Source organism: Schistocerca nitens, chromosome 3, assembly GCF_023898315.1.
Source record: "Schistocerca nitens isolate TAMUIC-IGC-003100 chromosome 3, iqSchNite1.1, whole genome shotgun sequence".
Lineage (NCBI taxonomy): Eukaryota > Metazoa > Arthropoda > Insecta > Orthoptera > Acrididae > Schistocerca > Schistocerca nitens.
Genome location: NC_064616.1, coordinates 671,283,863 through 671,301,271, shown reverse-complemented (window position 1 = coordinate 671,301,271; position 17,409 = coordinate 671,283,863). Strand labels below are relative to the sequence as shown.

General features: G+C 44.1%; 1 protein-coding gene across 1 annotated transcript in view; it reads left to right on the top strand.

Annotated features, from left to right (window-relative positions):
• Positions 1–17,409, top strand: part of LOC126249384 (ly6/PLAUR domain-containing protein 6B-like) — a 397,877-nt gene that overhangs the window by 271,610 nt on the left and 108,858 nt on the right. The gene's annotated exons all lie outside the window — the stretch shown is intronic.

Here is a 17,409-nt window from a genome sequence, read left to right as displayed (position 1 = left end):
TCTGCGGGCGCAGTTTCGTGGGAGAGCTGGAAGAGGCGCACAGAAAAGCTTTTTATGTCTGGGTTGTATACCTAGAATCACTTGCGCCGCCTTGGCTACCGCCTCGTGGCGCAGTATGGTTGCCGGCGGGTCGAAGAAAACAACCCCATTCTCACTGTTCCCTGGTTGAGCAGCTGACGCACCCTCCCACGCTACCTAATCTTTGTTGCGTTACATCTTCCGTAGCGTTTCTTCTCCTACCACCTTCACATTACTTAAGAACACACAGTCTCCTTAATTATTACTCTGACCCACGAATGACGATCTTACGAAAGTAATTAAACTCCCTACAACTAACTTTGTGACAGAATGAGTAGAAATAATAATGCTGGTGCTGGAAGAATATATATGTTATAAACTCTCAGCGTAAATTGTAAAGGTACTTTTTGTAGAGGATGTCCTGTTCGTCGCGGTGTGCCCAAATGTTTCAAACTCGTTCCGTGCAATTTGTTTGCTTCCCATCAGTCTTGAAAAGACAATGTATGTACCACAGAACGCACTTCATCCAAGAAAACAGGACAGACACAACTGTAAAACATACAATTGCTTAATTACAATGTTAACTTCTACGTGTGCCTAACGAAATTATTTAGCGTGTTTTCAGTTTAGCTGTACATCCTTGCAAATCAGCAAAACGTGTGACACAGTTTCAAGGTGTTACTTCTGGTGTGATTTTTTTAATGCTAAATCATGCTACACAGTAAAAAGAGAGGGCTCCAAGTTCGAACTCCGGTATTTTCAAGTAAAGGATAGTTAGTTAGATAATCAACCTTTTTGGAAAGGTGCAATTAAACTGACGCGTGGAATATGTTTTATCAAATTTACTGATACTCACTGTTCAACTATAATGTCTATACTGCTTGCAGAACTTGTAAATAGCAATTTTATGTACCTAGAGAGTTCGTCAGAGCGATATACGTCTAGGCATTTACATTTTATCAGTTTACAATCTCTCCACCAATTTCAAGGTAGTCAAGAAATCGTATCCAAATATAGTAATGTTTACTAAATTTAAAATATCGTATTTACGTGAGACAGAAAGTACTATTTAGCTGAAACTGTTTAATTCAGTGACTCTTTCACTAAAATAACTGTGAGAGAAAAATTTACACATCTAAGCTTTATCACAGACGTCGTCAAGTCTTGGTGATGCATAAGACGTTGACGTAATGTGGCAGTGCAAATCTAGTTGCTTATGTTGCTGGAATCAGGTCTTCTACTTGGAATATTAGATAGCTCTGGGTTGATACGGGTCTACCGGACCCTCAACCCATGAAAAATCTTTACTATCGATTGTTGCTCTTCACAAACCACATAGTGTCCATCCACAGACAACACCTCTGCTACATCACACAGCCAGAGGGTTTCTATAGGCAGACGGGTCTGCCAGAATCGTATTGTCTTATCAGTTGGCTACAATAAACTGTTTATTAGCAGTCTGTACATTGTTCCTCTCAGAATTTTGAAATTTTTGTATTTTCTGTACACCATGAATCGCTGCTGACAATTATGCTTTTCCCAAGCATTAACAGTGCTCGTTTACATTTAACTGAACTATAAATTACTCACATTCAAAACTAGGTCTTCCGCGTTTCTTCGACCAGTGCAACACACGATTATTTCTTGAACAACGTGCTGTTGGTTGTTCACTCAATTCAGCCCAAGACCTAATTTGTATCACGCCATTCCTGTGTGACTCGACAGAATGGTTTAACTGTAATCGATTTCAGCTAATCCAGACATTACACTACTACATATGTTAGCGACAAGCGGCTGACCTCTTCCACCTCCATTGGAGTGTGTGTGTGTGTGTGTGTGTGTGTGTGTGTGTGTGTGTGTGTTGTTGGAGCGTATGAGCGCTCAATAGCAAGGTTATCAGCGCCCTTACACTCCTTAAAACAAACGAATGTGGATAAAGTCTCATGCACGCGAGTTGACCACACAATCACCCTACCTCACGTGCGCTAAAACAACGGAGAAATAGTAAAAGTAGCTACAGAGAAGATTAAAACACGAGTAAAACGACATGGGAGCTAAAAGAAAGGCACAGGGAAATGTAACTGGCTCACCACTTACTAATAAAATGGATGCGCCAGTCACCCTGTTAACCCATTAAAACCATCTCTTTAATATCCTGGGAAAATTTTACGATTCACAAAATTTAAAACGTTACTTAAAATAGAGGGCAGATCCGTCGGCAAATCCGCCGCGGCCCGCTGATCGGAAAATAAAATACAGTCCAGTAGAATGTGGCACTCAGTAATCTGTACGCCACAAGCACCACACGCTGGAGGATCCTCTTGCCGGAGCAAGAAACCATGTGACATCCTGTCGATGTGGCTGGAAGGAAGAACGCGACGGCAGAGTTTTGGGCCTTACAGCACGGAGCCTGTTGTCGGCCACTTCCAGTCACTCGTCTTCCCATCGACGCATGACTTTGTACCGCAACAGAGAGGTGATAGCACGCAGCGGGATGGCACACTGAAATACCTGAGGATCACGCCACGCCTCCTTGGCTCCTCGATCCGCCCTTTCGTTCCCCGCAGTGCTCATGTGCCCAGGTACCCAACAGAACGACACCTCCGTCCCGAGACGTTGTAGTTGGAGGAGGGAATCCTGTGTATTCTGGACTACTTTATCTGCAGGGTACAAACGTAGAGAGTGACGGGCACTCAGAGAATCGCAACAGACAAGAAATTTAGCACTGGAAGAACGTCTCATCAGCTCCATTGCGCGCAATATTGCTTGTAATTTTGCATCGAAGATAGCAAAGTATTCAGGCAGTCGGACCTTGAAGACACGATCCGGGAAAACAACAGATCAACTAACTGGCCCACTGTTTTAACCCATCTGTAACAACAGCTGCTCATATAAAATGTCAGAAAATTATCGCATTAAAAACAGAAGTAGGAGTGAAACTCCCCTGTACCGCATCAAATCTAAAATTACTCTGGGCCTCTGCAGTAACCAGGGCGGTGTACGATTAAAACCGTGGATTTTGGGTCGTGCTTGCGCTACACCTACTCACTCCAACACATGCTGCTCCCAGATCCCAAATGGCATTGTGGCTCGTGGACGGTTGGAGAAAAGGCGTTGCAGAGCCACGAGCAACAGTTTGGTATGCGGATCAAGTTGGAGCTTCGAGAAACTTACATGCCTGACACACCACGAGGAGCTGCCGCCGGATAGTAGGTGGTGGTTCCCCAGCCTCATCACAGATACTGGGTATGGAACTGGTCCTATGAGCACCCGTGGCCAGCCGAATTCCATCATGATGGACAGCTTCAATGATATCCAAGTAAGAAGACCTCGCTCATCCATACAGCATGCACCCATATTCCAGTCGCGAACGCACGAAAGCCCCATAAAACTGGAGCAGACGCTTCCTGTCTGCTCCACAAGACCTGTGGGTGAGGCACTTTATGATGTTTGGTGCCTTGAGAGATCTGGCTTTCAGGTCTCCCAAGTGTGGCAAGCACGACAGTTTGGAATCAAATATGAGGCCCAGTAACCTCACTGAGTATCTAACATTAAGGATGGTGTCTCCCATTGACAAGGCAGGTAAATTAAAAATACGACGAGAACGATTATAATGAACACACAAGCACACCTGCAGAAAACTGAAATCTCTTCTGTGCAGACCACTCCTTTACCTTCCGCAATGTAAGTTGCAACTGATGGCTCGCTGAGGAAGGACATAAATCTGCAAAACCGTCCGCAATAAGGTGCACTGTACAGCACTCCTTACCATAGACGTGATACTGTTTATGGGTATGGCAAAGAGGTTAATACTTAAAACATTGCCATGAGGGACACCATTCTCCTGCTCAAGTCGGTGTGACAGTGTGTCACCAACTTGAGTCTTAAGAAACCACTGAGACAGGAAAAACCGTAAGAAGATGGAAAGCTGGCCACAAAAAGCCCACTGATGCAGTCGTGTGAGAATACTGTCTCAAAGTAGTTTCATATGCCTTATTGACATAAAAGAAGATGCCTATACAGTGACATTTACGTCACTGCTGAATAGGTATCTGCAGCAGGTTCAGGGTGTCGACAGTGCATCGAAATCTCTGCAATCCACACCGAAGTGGCTAAGGAGCTGCCTGGTCTTTAACAACCAAACCAGGCGATGGTTAACCATTCACTCCAGAGCCTTTCCTGCACAGCTTGTTAAGGCGATAGTCCTGTCACTACTGGGAGATGTGCGGTCCTTTTCTCGTTTGAGGAGAGGTATCATAATTGCCTCCCTCCCCGATTTGGGGAAGTTGCCTTTCTGCCATATAAGATTAAAACATTCAAGGAGGATTTCCATTGACGCCGCTGGCAAATGTCGAAGCATGCAATATCGCATTTGATCGTGACCGGGTGCAGTGTCACGACTCTCGGACAGTGCCATTTCCAGCTCCCACATGAAGAAGGGGGAGTTGTAGGACTCAGAACTGCCGGATATGAAGTCCAACTTGCCCCCCTCTACAGACGCACGGTAGCGACGAAATTCCGGATCCTGTCTTGCATTGGGAGTAGTTTTTGCAAAATGCTCCGCCAGCGTCTGAGCGATATCTCCAGGTGCTGTTTGGCGACACCCCTGTTTCAGTACAGCTGCTATTGGTAAACGACCTTATTTACCGTAAATCCTCAACATTGCTTCCCACACATTCGTACGTGGTACGGTTTACAGAGTCCAGGAACGCTTGTCATGACCTTTTCTTGCTCTCTTTAATCACGTGTCGAGCCTTGGCTCTCGTGACTCGAAAGGCAATGAGGTTGTCCGTTGTAGAGCGACATTTAGAACGTCCCGCATTGCTGAACGGCGCTCATCAGTCCACCAAGCTATAGGTCGCCCCTTAAGATGACCTGAGGACTTTGGAATGCATAAGTCAGTGGCATGATGGACCACGCGTCGGTTTTCTGGACTGTCTGTTTGAGAGTGGATGAAAAGGAGGCAGCGAATGCAGGCAGCTGCATGGACTTGTATAACTTCTTGACTTCAACATACAGGATGTGCTTTGTCGTTTTGATCTCCTGGATCTTCCGTTCATTAAGGAAAACTTCTTGAAGCTACCCTCTTTTCTTTTAACTGTAGTAAATACATTCTGAGAAACAGTATGCATTCTGTTACTGTTCACCAAACCACGATGACTGGCTACACAAGCCCTCTTGTTAGATTGGCTGTAGGTACCTTCCAGCGGACCATCCTTTCCGCTGGGAGGAGAAAAAAAATATCGTAGGCTCCATTTCGGTCCCACGATCAGCTAGGGATTTAAGGGGCCACTCAGATAGAGTCCCCTGAGTAAGCATTAAACAACTGATGTGCGACGGTTTCCCCAGAAGTTGCCCGCTAACGACTGGTGGTCCAGGCGATCAAGCCAAAATCCCTGTTCCCCGAGACACACAACATTACACCGACACGCCGCACGGTGATCGCTGAAGCAGGCCCAGAGCTTACGGTGACAGAAGACTGGCAGCGCTTAACAGTCCCCAGCTCAGGAACCCCGGTGTCACCAAGCCCGTACACAGCAAACGAATGCTGAGCCCCTGAGGACACCTCCATTGGAAGTTCGGCGTTAAAGTTGATCGAATTTAGGTGTCACAATAATTTAACTGGAATGCATTTTGTCGATAATGCATGAAGCTGAGCTCCATGAATGTTCCTTAATTGGATTTAGATCAATAACCAGTACCAGTTGCAATAGAGGGTGGTATTATTTAACCCGCGACCGGTTTCGGGCTTGTGCCCATCGTCAAGTGGTTTACACTCAAGTACATCTTTCCATACACAGTGAGAGAGAAGACAGTTTAAGTCAAAAACAAATGATTGTGACTAATATACAGTTAACTTGTAAAACACGAAATATTTTTGTACAAAAATGTGATGCATGTACTTTGAAAATGATATGGATACACCAGCGTTATGTAAGTACTTTAATATATTGCAGCACATGTCGCTTATTCACTTTCAGATGTTTCATTTGTGTGTATTTAGTCACCATCGCATAATATGTTTTTAATTTGAACAGTGATCTCCAATACTGACGATGGAAACATATATCTGAGTGTAAACAACCTGAAAATAGGCACATACCCGAAGTCGGTCGTGTGTTAAATAAAATCGCCTTCTATTGCTACCGGTAGTGGTTGTTATTTCAGACCCTAATTTAACTTAATCTTCCTCCAGTGGAACCACATGAATATATATAAAGTTATACTAGTATATAAAGACAAGACAATGTTTAACGCTGTTACCAAAACTTCAGAAAATTAATGACTGATATACGTCAGATCTCCACACGAAGCTGTAATAAACACTCGGAAAGGCATAGCCTATGTATTTTTAATATATATATATATATATATATATATATATATATATATATATATACCTGTATAGAGAGAGAGAATTTAAACATATATATGTATAATATACGTGCAGCAGAAACGATTTTCCCTAAAATCTCTATAAGCTATTGGTCGATTTACCCCATATTTTTTACACAGTACTCTAACAGACATTCAGACGGACATCGGCTACCTATTTTTTTAAATAACAATGTACACGTTTTCTGTTAAACCCGACTGCCAGAAAGAAAATGCTCCCCTTAGCAGTGAAAATGTGTGGTTTAGCTTTCTTTCCCACAGCATGTTTTAACTGCGACAGTAAGCAGTAAAACCACTAGACAAACATTTTCTCCAATATTATTCTTTCTCCTTATAACAAAAACTGTATACACAACTATGTGCTGTTCTGTTTTCTACTGTACAGTCGGCTTCAACAGAAAACAGGAAGGTTTTACAAAATTGTTAAGGCTTTCGTAGCCGTTTGTCGACAAACTATCTGGTGGTTTCTGTCTTGGATTTTTCGGCCGATGTTTGTTTCATGATTTTTCTGACATTTAGCCGGCACGACTGGCTGGCATTGTCAAAGCTTCACCCTCCGTTGTTAGTGGTGGACTGGAGTCGAGCTCGCGGCCGCATATTATATGTGCCTGGCGCGCCAACGTCCAAGGGCTTCTCCGTGGTCACTTCCGGTGCGGTTCTCTTCTTGCTATCTGCAACGGTCGTTCGCTCCAGCACGGTAATCCAGTATCCGTTCACCTTGAGGCTTTCTTCTTTCTTGTTGAGGTTTCTCATTTTTGTGTATTTCTGTAGCTCCTCTGATCGAGCGGGTGTGATAGCTCTTCGCTAGAGTCAGAACCCCCGTGTCGGCAAATTTTATTATGTGGTCGGCCTCACACAGCGCGTGCTCTGCCATGGCCAATTTCTCCACCTGCCCCAACATGCATCGCCGCTTATGTTCTGTGATCCGTGTTGGTTGATCGTCCAGCCATTCCAACATGAAGTTCTCCTTATGTGCAAGGTGTGCGGTATATTTCCGACAATGCAAGTGGGTCCCTTTCCTTCTTTGCCGATCTGAGACACTCTTTGAAAATGACAGACAGCTGCCCTTTCTAGATGTGCTGGTCACAAGGGATGGTGAAAACCTGACACTCACCATGTATCGAAAACCGACACACACGCACCGATACCTGCACAAACTGTTAAATCTCCACCGGAGCCAGACAAGGGGCATGATTCATACCGTCGTAACGCGAGCGAGACAAATATGTGAGCTGCAGCACCTCAGACGCGAGACGCAACACCTGAAAAGCGTTCTCAGTTGTATAAGAAATGTAACAGATCAAACACTCGGCAAATAAGAAAAAGAAATGTCGGGCACGGCCTTTCTGTCATACATTTCCAGAATGACGGACAGAATCGGCCAAATATTGCGCAAACACTGCGTAAATACTATTAATAAACCGATAAAGAAGATCAAAGAGTGTCTCAGATCCGCAAAGGAGAAAAGGAATCCACTTGCAATGACGGAACTATACCGCATACGATGCTCATGCGAGAAAGTTTATTATGGAATAACTAGACGATCAGTCAACACCAGGCTCACAGAACATAACCACCATTGCAGGTTAGGGCAGGTGGAGAAATCGGCTGTGGCAAAGCACGCGCTGTGTGAGGTCGACCACGTAGTAAAATTTGCCACCACGAAATTTCTGACTGTAGAAAAGAGCTATCACACCCGTTTGTACAGAGGATTCCCGTGCTGCAGCGAACGACCGTTGCAGGTAGCAAGAAGAGAACCGCACCGGTAATGACCACGTAGAAACCCTTGGACGTTGGCGCGCCAGGTACGTATAATCTGCGGCCACGATCTCGACTCCAGTCCACAACCAGCAATGGAGCGTGAAGCTTGGACAATGCCATCCACACGTGCTGGTGAAACGTTAGAAAAATCATCAAACAAACGTCGGCCGAAAAACCCGAGACAGTAGCCAATAGGCAGTTTGTCAGAAAATTTTTATTTATGGCTCATCGACTTATAGTTAGAATACTACTACAGAATCTCAGTCCCCTAAAATTTCAAATACTATCCGTTTGCAGATTGAAACTACAAGATACAATGTCCTCAAAGCTACTACCCTCAGCGGTGCAGCAGCAGGAGAGGTCTCCCATACCTTGTATATCAATGATTCCAACGATTCGCCCATTCATTTAAACCCACTTCAATTCCCAATCAAGGTTACGTTGGCAATATCAATTAACATAGCTCGAATACATAGCGTGGGGAAGAGGAAAGTACAGAGTGATTGGTGGGAGGAGGGGAGAAGAAATGGACATAGACAGGGGGAAGGAGGAGATTGGGTGGAGAAGTTGGAGATAGAGGGGGAGGTACCAGGAGATGTAGAGATGTGGGGGAGTAGGAGATGGATAGAGAAGGGGGCAGAAGGAGATTAGTATTTGTATCCGATTCCAGTACATATTTAGCAATTGCGAAGCATTTCCGGGTTCGCTAGTATGTGATAAACACTATGTGAGAGGGGACTTAAACGACAGTCTGAAGCAAGATAGGACGGAGCGAATCTCATGGCGCATCTTCCATACGCGTGCACCATCTTGCAGATAGAAAGATTATGTGTAAATCGCAAGTGAAATACGTGTTTCTTCTACCTACAAGAACCTAGGTACTTAGTGCTTTGGTCAAGGACGATCGATGCCCTCAAAAGGCACACGGTTTCAGAGTAGTTTGTCTTGATCTGAATAGAGTCAAGCATTCGAACCATTAAGGTTCGCTACTCCAAACAACAGTCACATAAAGGCAATAGTCAGCTTAGTAGGACCCCAGTAGCCGAATGCTGCCCGCTCCTGTCTCATATCATAGGTTAAAGTAACATGAAATTAACATTTCATCCCTCAAGCTTAGGTAATTAAAGCACTGATTAACCGACTGAAATAAATTTTCAGTGTATATCGAATTTCAAGTTTTCACTGATTATCGGCAAACGTGACAGCGGTTTCCATCCAAACAATGACTGCAATCCGCCAATCTCCGTGGAACCAAAGCAAAGTCAAATGCAATCGAGATCGAGCTTACCACGTTATAGGCTAATGCCGAGCCATTATTGTGCTGCTACATGTTGATAACCGTTTATGTTCAACATCAGTTACGCTATCTCAAATTTACTAATTCATGTTTCGCGAAATGCTTCCGTAACACGTGACGAAGATAAAAGAAAGTTAACCAGCGAAGTACCGTGCAGGATTAGTGACATTATCCGACTTATGTACCCAAAAAGTACAAATGATAATAAATGTATGTACAGATTATCACAGCTGAACAACATATCGTCTGAACAAGACATTGAGTGAGGTGGCGCACTGGATAGCACACTGGATTCGCATTCATGAGGACGACGGGTCAAATCACTGTCCGGCCATCCATACTTAGTTTTCCGTGATTTCCCTAAATCGCTCCAGGCAAATACTGGGATGGTTCCTTTGGAAAGGGCATGGCCGATTTCCTTCCCCATCCATTCGTAAGCCGAGCTTGAGCTTTTCCATTCAGTTTCTCGGAAATAGGCTGGATAAAGGAAATGACGCAAACAAAAACTTTTTCACGTATGTTTCAATTCATCAACAATCACTAAAGACTAGAAGATGAAAATTCATAATCTTCTCCACTAGAAAACTTCAATTGTTGTTTTCTGGATAATGTGAGTTCTTACTTCTCTTTTGTTCGTTTCGATTTTCGGACGTAAAAAGTGAAACATTATCCTGTGAGCAGTTTTGAGAGATTATAATTGGCTTATTGTGCTGGATTTTCTGTTTTCAAATGCACCTTCAAATATTTTGTGTGACAAAATCTCAAAATGCGAAATAAAGGTAGCGAGAGCATAGTCCTACCAACTATCGGCAACGGAAACAAAGCCATCACACATGTATATCTCCCTCAGGGGTCGTGACGACAAGATTACATTAATTACAAACTGCATGAGGCATTTAAACCATCATTCTCACCACGCTCGATACATGAATGGGGCGGGTAAACCCTAATAACTGCTAAAATGCGAAGCACCCTCTTTCATGCACTTCACAGTGGATTGCAGGGTTTAGATGTAGGTGTAGATATGTAGAGGCACATACGGCTCACATTACATCGAGAAGTTTGATTTCTATGGTATATGCTTACGCATATCGAAACGCGGTTTTCGGCAAATGATAGAGCATTGAGGGGCACTTTTTTTTTTTTTTTTTTTTTGGTTTGGTTATTGTCCTTAGCGCTGGTATCAACGGAGATATTGAAGCAAGTACCCTTTTCTTAGGGGAACCGTATTCTTTTTATAACTGTATTCGATAGTTCTTGAGACGACAATTGCTGTGATATAGCGTTAGTTAACGTTAATGTTGATACCTGTCGTAAAAAAAATTGAGAAATGTCTTAGAATTTGAGAGCATGCTGGCCGGAATCGGTATTAGCCGTTCAAGCACTGCCAAGCAGAACACAAGTGCCATGTTGTGTCAGAGTGTCAACGCATGTGCCTGTTCACTTATCTGCACTGCAGGCCGCTCATTTCTGCTTCAACATTCTGCAGGCGTATACACCAATGAGGAGATGCTTGGTATACTACTTTATATGTTGAATTTAAAAGGAATTCCGTAAAAACCGTACGGCGGTACAGGGCTATCTATCCGGATCGCCAATGTCCGATGCGCCAGGCAACTGCGCGAATTATTAAGACGCGAGTGCGGACACGTTAATTGAACTACAAAAAGAAGACAAGAAAGAAGACTGCAACTGACAGAGAACATGAAGAAGCTTTTCTTCCTACGACGCTAATGAATCCGCACAGTGGTATGAGACATATTGCCAAGGAATGTGGAATCAGCCAGACGAGTGTCACTCGCATCCTGCATCGATTCCCATTTCTGTCATCTCTCTCTACCTCAGGCACTCGACGACCGTGATTTCAAACATCGTACAGAATTCTGTCAGTTTGTCATTCAGCAACTGAGAGACGATCCAACGTTTTCTCAGCGTGTGCTCTTTACCGATGAAGCAAAGGTTACTAACCACTCTAATGTAAATTTTCGTAACATGTACTCCCGGACAGCCGAAACTCAACACTGGCTTAGTCAGGTGCAACATCAACGGCCGTGGAGCGTGAACGTATGGTGCGGCATTGTAGTAAATTACATTGTGGGATCTTACTTCATCTCAGGCGTTCTAAATGGACATTCTGCCGGTTGTCCAGCTCACTCGTCCCGTGTTGCAACGCATATACTGCATGATAAATTTCATGGACGTTTGCTAGGACAGCATCCTGTTGTGAAATGTCCTGCAAGGTCCCTCGATTGGACTCCTTTTGAGTTCTTTTTTTTTGGGAGTACTCAAAGAGGACGAAGCCCCCAACTACGGCAGACGACATATGTCGTCGAATCTCCAGTGCATGATCTACCATATCATCCATTGTAATTACATATGTTCATCCTTCTTTTGGACTGGGATTGCAAACGTGCCTTTCAGTCCACAGTCAACTGTTTCAACTCCCCTTAAATAAAGGATAACCTTATTTTTTTGGGAGACAAAATTTATGTTATGTGATTTGCGTGGTTACCAAATTATTGTTAGTAAACTGTTTATTTCTTTTACGTTTGTACGAAATTGCACTGTAAAACGAAAAAGTTGACAGCGTGTATTTGCACTTCACTGTTATTACGTACTTACGTTCAGTATTAAACGACGTTTCGTTAAGAAAGTACTTATTTTGAGATGTACAGGTGATCTCCAAACTATTTTTAATAAAATGTTTAATTCAACGAATGTATCCCGCATGATATAATTTAGAGCAGTGTAGGCAGAGACAGGTATCCGACAGCATATATTTTATCTCTAAGAAGCATACAGCCACGTACAGGAAAAGGTGGTCAAATCTTACTTCTAAAATTTACATATTTAATGCAGTAGTTGTTTTTTACAGCGTATAAGACCTCTTTGTTTTTGAAGAATGAACAGTTGATTTCTCTGTTCCAGCTAACGTAAATCTTGGAGGATACACAAATGTGAAATAGTTTTCGTAAGCCCTTTGTGATACTCTAGATTCTAGCCTGTGACGTATGTCCATATACAACATTCGTAGTTGAACCTACTTCTAGGTCGTAAGTTGGTTTAAAGGGAAATAAAGCTTTATTCTCGTAGCGCAGGTCTGCCTAAGGCCGGGAACACACACGACGTTTTTGTCCGATCGGAATTTTTACCTTCGCCTCGGGCATGGATGTGTGTGATGTCCTTAGGTTAGTTAGGTTTAAGTAATTCTAAGTTCTAGGGGACTGCTGACCACAAATGTTAAGTCCCATAGTGCTCAGAGCCATTTGAACCATTTGTCTCCGCAATACCCTTTTTTTCCTTCCAGGAACGCTACTCTTGCAAATTTCACAGAGGACTTCTGTGAAGTTAGGAAGGCAGGAAACGAGGTACTACTGGAAGTAGATCAGTTAGGACGGGTAGTGAGTCGTGCTTGTGCAGCTCAGTCGGAGTCGGCCATTGGTGGCCGTGGCGAGCGGAAGTGAGCCGTCTTTACGTCTCAGCTGGTAGTAGCCGTGCGCTGTTGTCGGCCAGTTTAACGCCGTAGAGCGTTCTTAACCTATTACCACAGATCAAAAAAATGGTTCAAATGGCTCTGAGCACTATGGGACTTAACATCTGTGGTCAGCAGTCCCCTAGAACTTAGAATTACTTAAACCTAACTAACCTAAGGACATTACACACATGCATGCCCGAGGCAGGATTCGAACCTGCGACCATAGCGATCGCTCGGTTCCCGACTGTAGCGCCTAGGGCCGCACGGCCACTCCGGCCGGCTACCACAGATCATATGAAATTATTAACGGTAGAACCTGTAAGGAAACACACTTTGCAGTTTATGTTTAACAATGACTAGGCATGACTTAATCGTCTGAGGTAGAAGACTTCATGGAAGAAGTAGTTAACAGCTGAGGATACAATTAGAATTCATATGTCGATCAGTAGTAGTACCGTCTATCTGAAGTTAAAGAATCCGGAAAAATGTCACCAAATTGTGGAATTATATGGAAACAACTTAAAGTTCAAACATTCTGACGGCAACGTCGGTGATGTTAAAGTTACTCATGCGGGACTTGGAATCAGAAGCGTTAGAATTTTCGAACTACCGTTTAAAAAATCTCAGAGCAAATTGATGCAGTGTTGAAGCCTTATGGTACCATTCTAAGCAACACTGCTGAGAATTGGCGTAGTGCACATAAATTCCTGGTCTCAAATGGTATGAGGTAGGTAAAAATTGACATGATAAATCATATCCCCTCATATATCATCGTCTGTGGATATAGGACCATTGTTATTTATGAAAGGCTGCCTAGACTTTTCGCAGGATGTAGTTCCAAGTGACATGTCCGCGCTGAGTGTCTGCAGCTCCGAGTGACACAACTACCGACGGGTGAGGCAGCTGTTCTATCCACTAATCACAGCCACCGATAATGTACGTAGTAATAGGTTCCACAACGAAACATTGTCTCGAAATTTGGTAGAAAATCTGAAGAAATTCTGGTCGTATGTAAAGTACACAAGCGGAAAGACGCAGTCAATACCTTCGCTGCGCAGTGCCGATAGTACTGTTACCGACGACTGTGCCTCTAAAGCGGAGTTATTGAAAGCAGTTTTCCGAAATTCCTTCACCAGGGAAGACGAATGGAATATTCCTGAATTTGAAACACAAACAGCTGCTAGCATGAGTTTCTTAGAAGTAGATACCTTAGGGGTTTCGAAGCAACTCAAATCGCTTGATACGGGCAAGTCTTCAGGTCCAGGTTGTATACCGGTTAGGTTCCTTTCAGATTACGCTGATACAATAGCTCCCTACTTAGCAATCATATACAACCGCTCGCTCACCGATAGATCTGTACCTGCAGATTGGAAAATTTCGCAGGTCGCACCAGTGTTTAAGAAGGGTAGTAGGAGTAATCCATTGAACTACAGACCTATATCATTGACGTCGGTTTGAAGCAGGGTTTTGGAGCATATACTGTATTCAAACATTATGAATCACCTCAAAGGGAACGATCTATTGATACGTAATCAGCATGGTTTCAGAATACATCGTTCTTGTGCAACGCAGTTAGCTCTTTATTCGCAAGTAATGGCCGCTATCGACGGGGGATCTCAAGTTGATTCCGTATTTCTAGATTTCCGGAAAGCTTTTGACAACGTTCCTCACAAGCGACTTCTAGTCAAGCTGCGGGCCTATGGGGTATCGTCTCAGTTGTGCAACAGGATTCGTGATTTCCTGTCAGGAAGGTCGCAGTTCGTAGTAATAGACGGCAAATCATCGAGTAAAACTGAAGTGATATCAGGTGCTCCCCAGGGAAGCGTCCTGGGACCTCTGCTGTTCGTGATCTATATAAATGACCTGGGTGACAATCTGCGCAGTTCCCTTAGGTTGTTCGCAAATGATGCTGTAATTTACCGTCTAGTAAGGTCATCCGAAGACCAGTATCAGTTGCAAAGCGATTTAGAAAAGATTGCTGCATGGAGTGGCAGGTGGCAGTTGACGCTAAATAATGAAAAGTGTGAGGTGATCCACACGATTTCCAAAAGAAATCCGTTGAAATTCGATTACTCGATAAACAGTACAATTCTCAACGCTGTCAATTCAACTAAATACCTGGGTGTAAAAATTACGAACAACTTCAGTTGGAAAGACCACATAGACAATATTGTGGGGAAGGCGAGCCAAAGGTTGCGTTTCATTGGCAGGACACTTAGAAGATGCAACAAGTCCACTAAAGAGACAGCTTACACTACACTCGTTCGTCCACTGTTAGAATATTGCTGCGCGGTGTGGGATCCTTACCAGGTGGGATTGACGGAGGACATCGAAAGGGTGCAAAAAGGGCAGCTCGTTTTGTATTATCACGTAATAGGGGAGAGAGTGTGGCAAATATGATACGCGAGTTGGGATGGATGTCATTAAAGCAAAGACGTTTTTCGTCGCGGCGAGATCTATTTACGAAATTTCACTCACCAACTTTCTCTTCCGAATGCGATAACGTTTTGTTGAGCCGAACCTACATAGGTAGGAATGATCATCAAAATAAAATAAGAGAAATCAGAGCTCGAACAGAAAGGTTTAAGTGTTCGTTTTTCCCGCGCGCTGTTCGGGAGTGGAATGGTAGAGAGATAGTATGATTGTGGTTCGATGAACCCTCTGCCAAGCACTTAAATGTGAATTGCAGAGTAATCATGTAGATGTAGATGTAGATGTAGATGTAGCATTTCGTGGAACCCCAGCTCCGACATCAGCGGCAGTTGTGGAAGACACTGAGAACCACGTCAAAGGGGACGCACGAATGGAAAATACCACTGCAGAAGAAACTCTAGAAAATACAGTTTCAGCTCATCCCCGTGACACTGAACAAGGCAGCGAGGCAAACATTGCACATAACAGCGCGAACAATGCTGGAATGACCGTAGCTCCGATGAACAGCAGTTCCCACATGAGACTGAATCACAGATGACAAACGACGAAACAACAGAAAGCTCCACCAATGAAAATAGATAAAACAAGATTGCCCATCGGGAGCAGAAAAATTGAGCCTACCTTGACAGTAAAGCGAAGCAGGTACGACAGAAACTACAGGACATTCATCGGAAAGCCAGGAGGAACGTCAACAAATATCGAAGAAATCACGGACGGTAGAACTGTCAGACCGTGGAATAGGAAAATTAGAGGTATCCACAAGCATCATAATGATTCAGAAAGATGCAGAAAACACGAACAACCAACATACGGATGCACCGAAGGGGAAAAAAGGAACACGAAAAGCCAATCATGCGCAGGAATGGTAGGAGGATAAACAAGAAAGTGTTCAAACAATGGCAGCAACACCAGAAGACAAAGTACGAAGAACTGGAGGAAAAGGACTGCGTCAAACACGAGATCCTGTATCACAAGAAGCAGACACTGAATCTACCATCTCTGGAGAAATGATTCGTAACAAACCCCAAAGCAACGAGTCCCAGATTGTTGGCGTAGAACAGTGACAGCCGTACTGACAATCTCACTCTGAATAGCATGGACGTGTCTGCAACACTATACGACAACTCACCTTGGCATGAAGAAATTGAGTGTAATCCACCGTCAACACACAGTGACGGACGCGATAGAGGGCAGGTCAGTGGGATTGATGCAGACATGGACGACTTTTATTACCACACAGCTGTGAATCGAAGCCTGACTGAAATGAGTTTTAGCTCTTATTTACAACCATACGATGTAGCTACAGTTCACATTAACAGTATCACTAGATTGGCTAAAATAGAATGCCTATGAGATTTTATACATGCATTGTACACTCCTGGAAATTGAAATAAGAACACCGTGAATTCATTGTCCCAGGAAGGGGAAACTTTATTGACACATTCCTGGGGTCAGATACATCACATGATCACACTGACAGAACCACAGGCACATAGACACAGGCAACAGAGCATGCACAATGTCGGCACTAGTACAGTGTATATCCACCTTTCGCAGCAATGCAGGCTGCTATTCTCCCATGGAGACGATCGTAGAGATGCTGGATGTAGTCCTGTGGAACGGCTTGCCATGTCATTTCCACCTGGCGCCTCAGTTGGACCAGCGTTCGTGCTGGACGTGCAGACCGCGTGAGACGACGCTTCATCCAGTCCCAAACATGCTCAATGGGGGACAGATCCGGAGATCTTGCTGGCCAGGGTAGTTGACTTACACCTTCTAGAGCACGTTGGGTGGCACGGGATACATGCGGACGTGCATTGTCCTGTTGGAACAGCAAGTTCCCTTGCCGGTCTAGGAATGGTAGAACGATGGGTTCGATGACGGTTTGGATGTACCGTGCACTATTCAGTGTCCCCTCGACGATCACCAGTGGTGTACGGCCAGTGTAGGAGATCGCTCCCCACACCATGATGCCGGGTGTTGGCCCTGTGTGCCTCGGTCGTATGCAGTCCTGATTGTGGCGCTCACC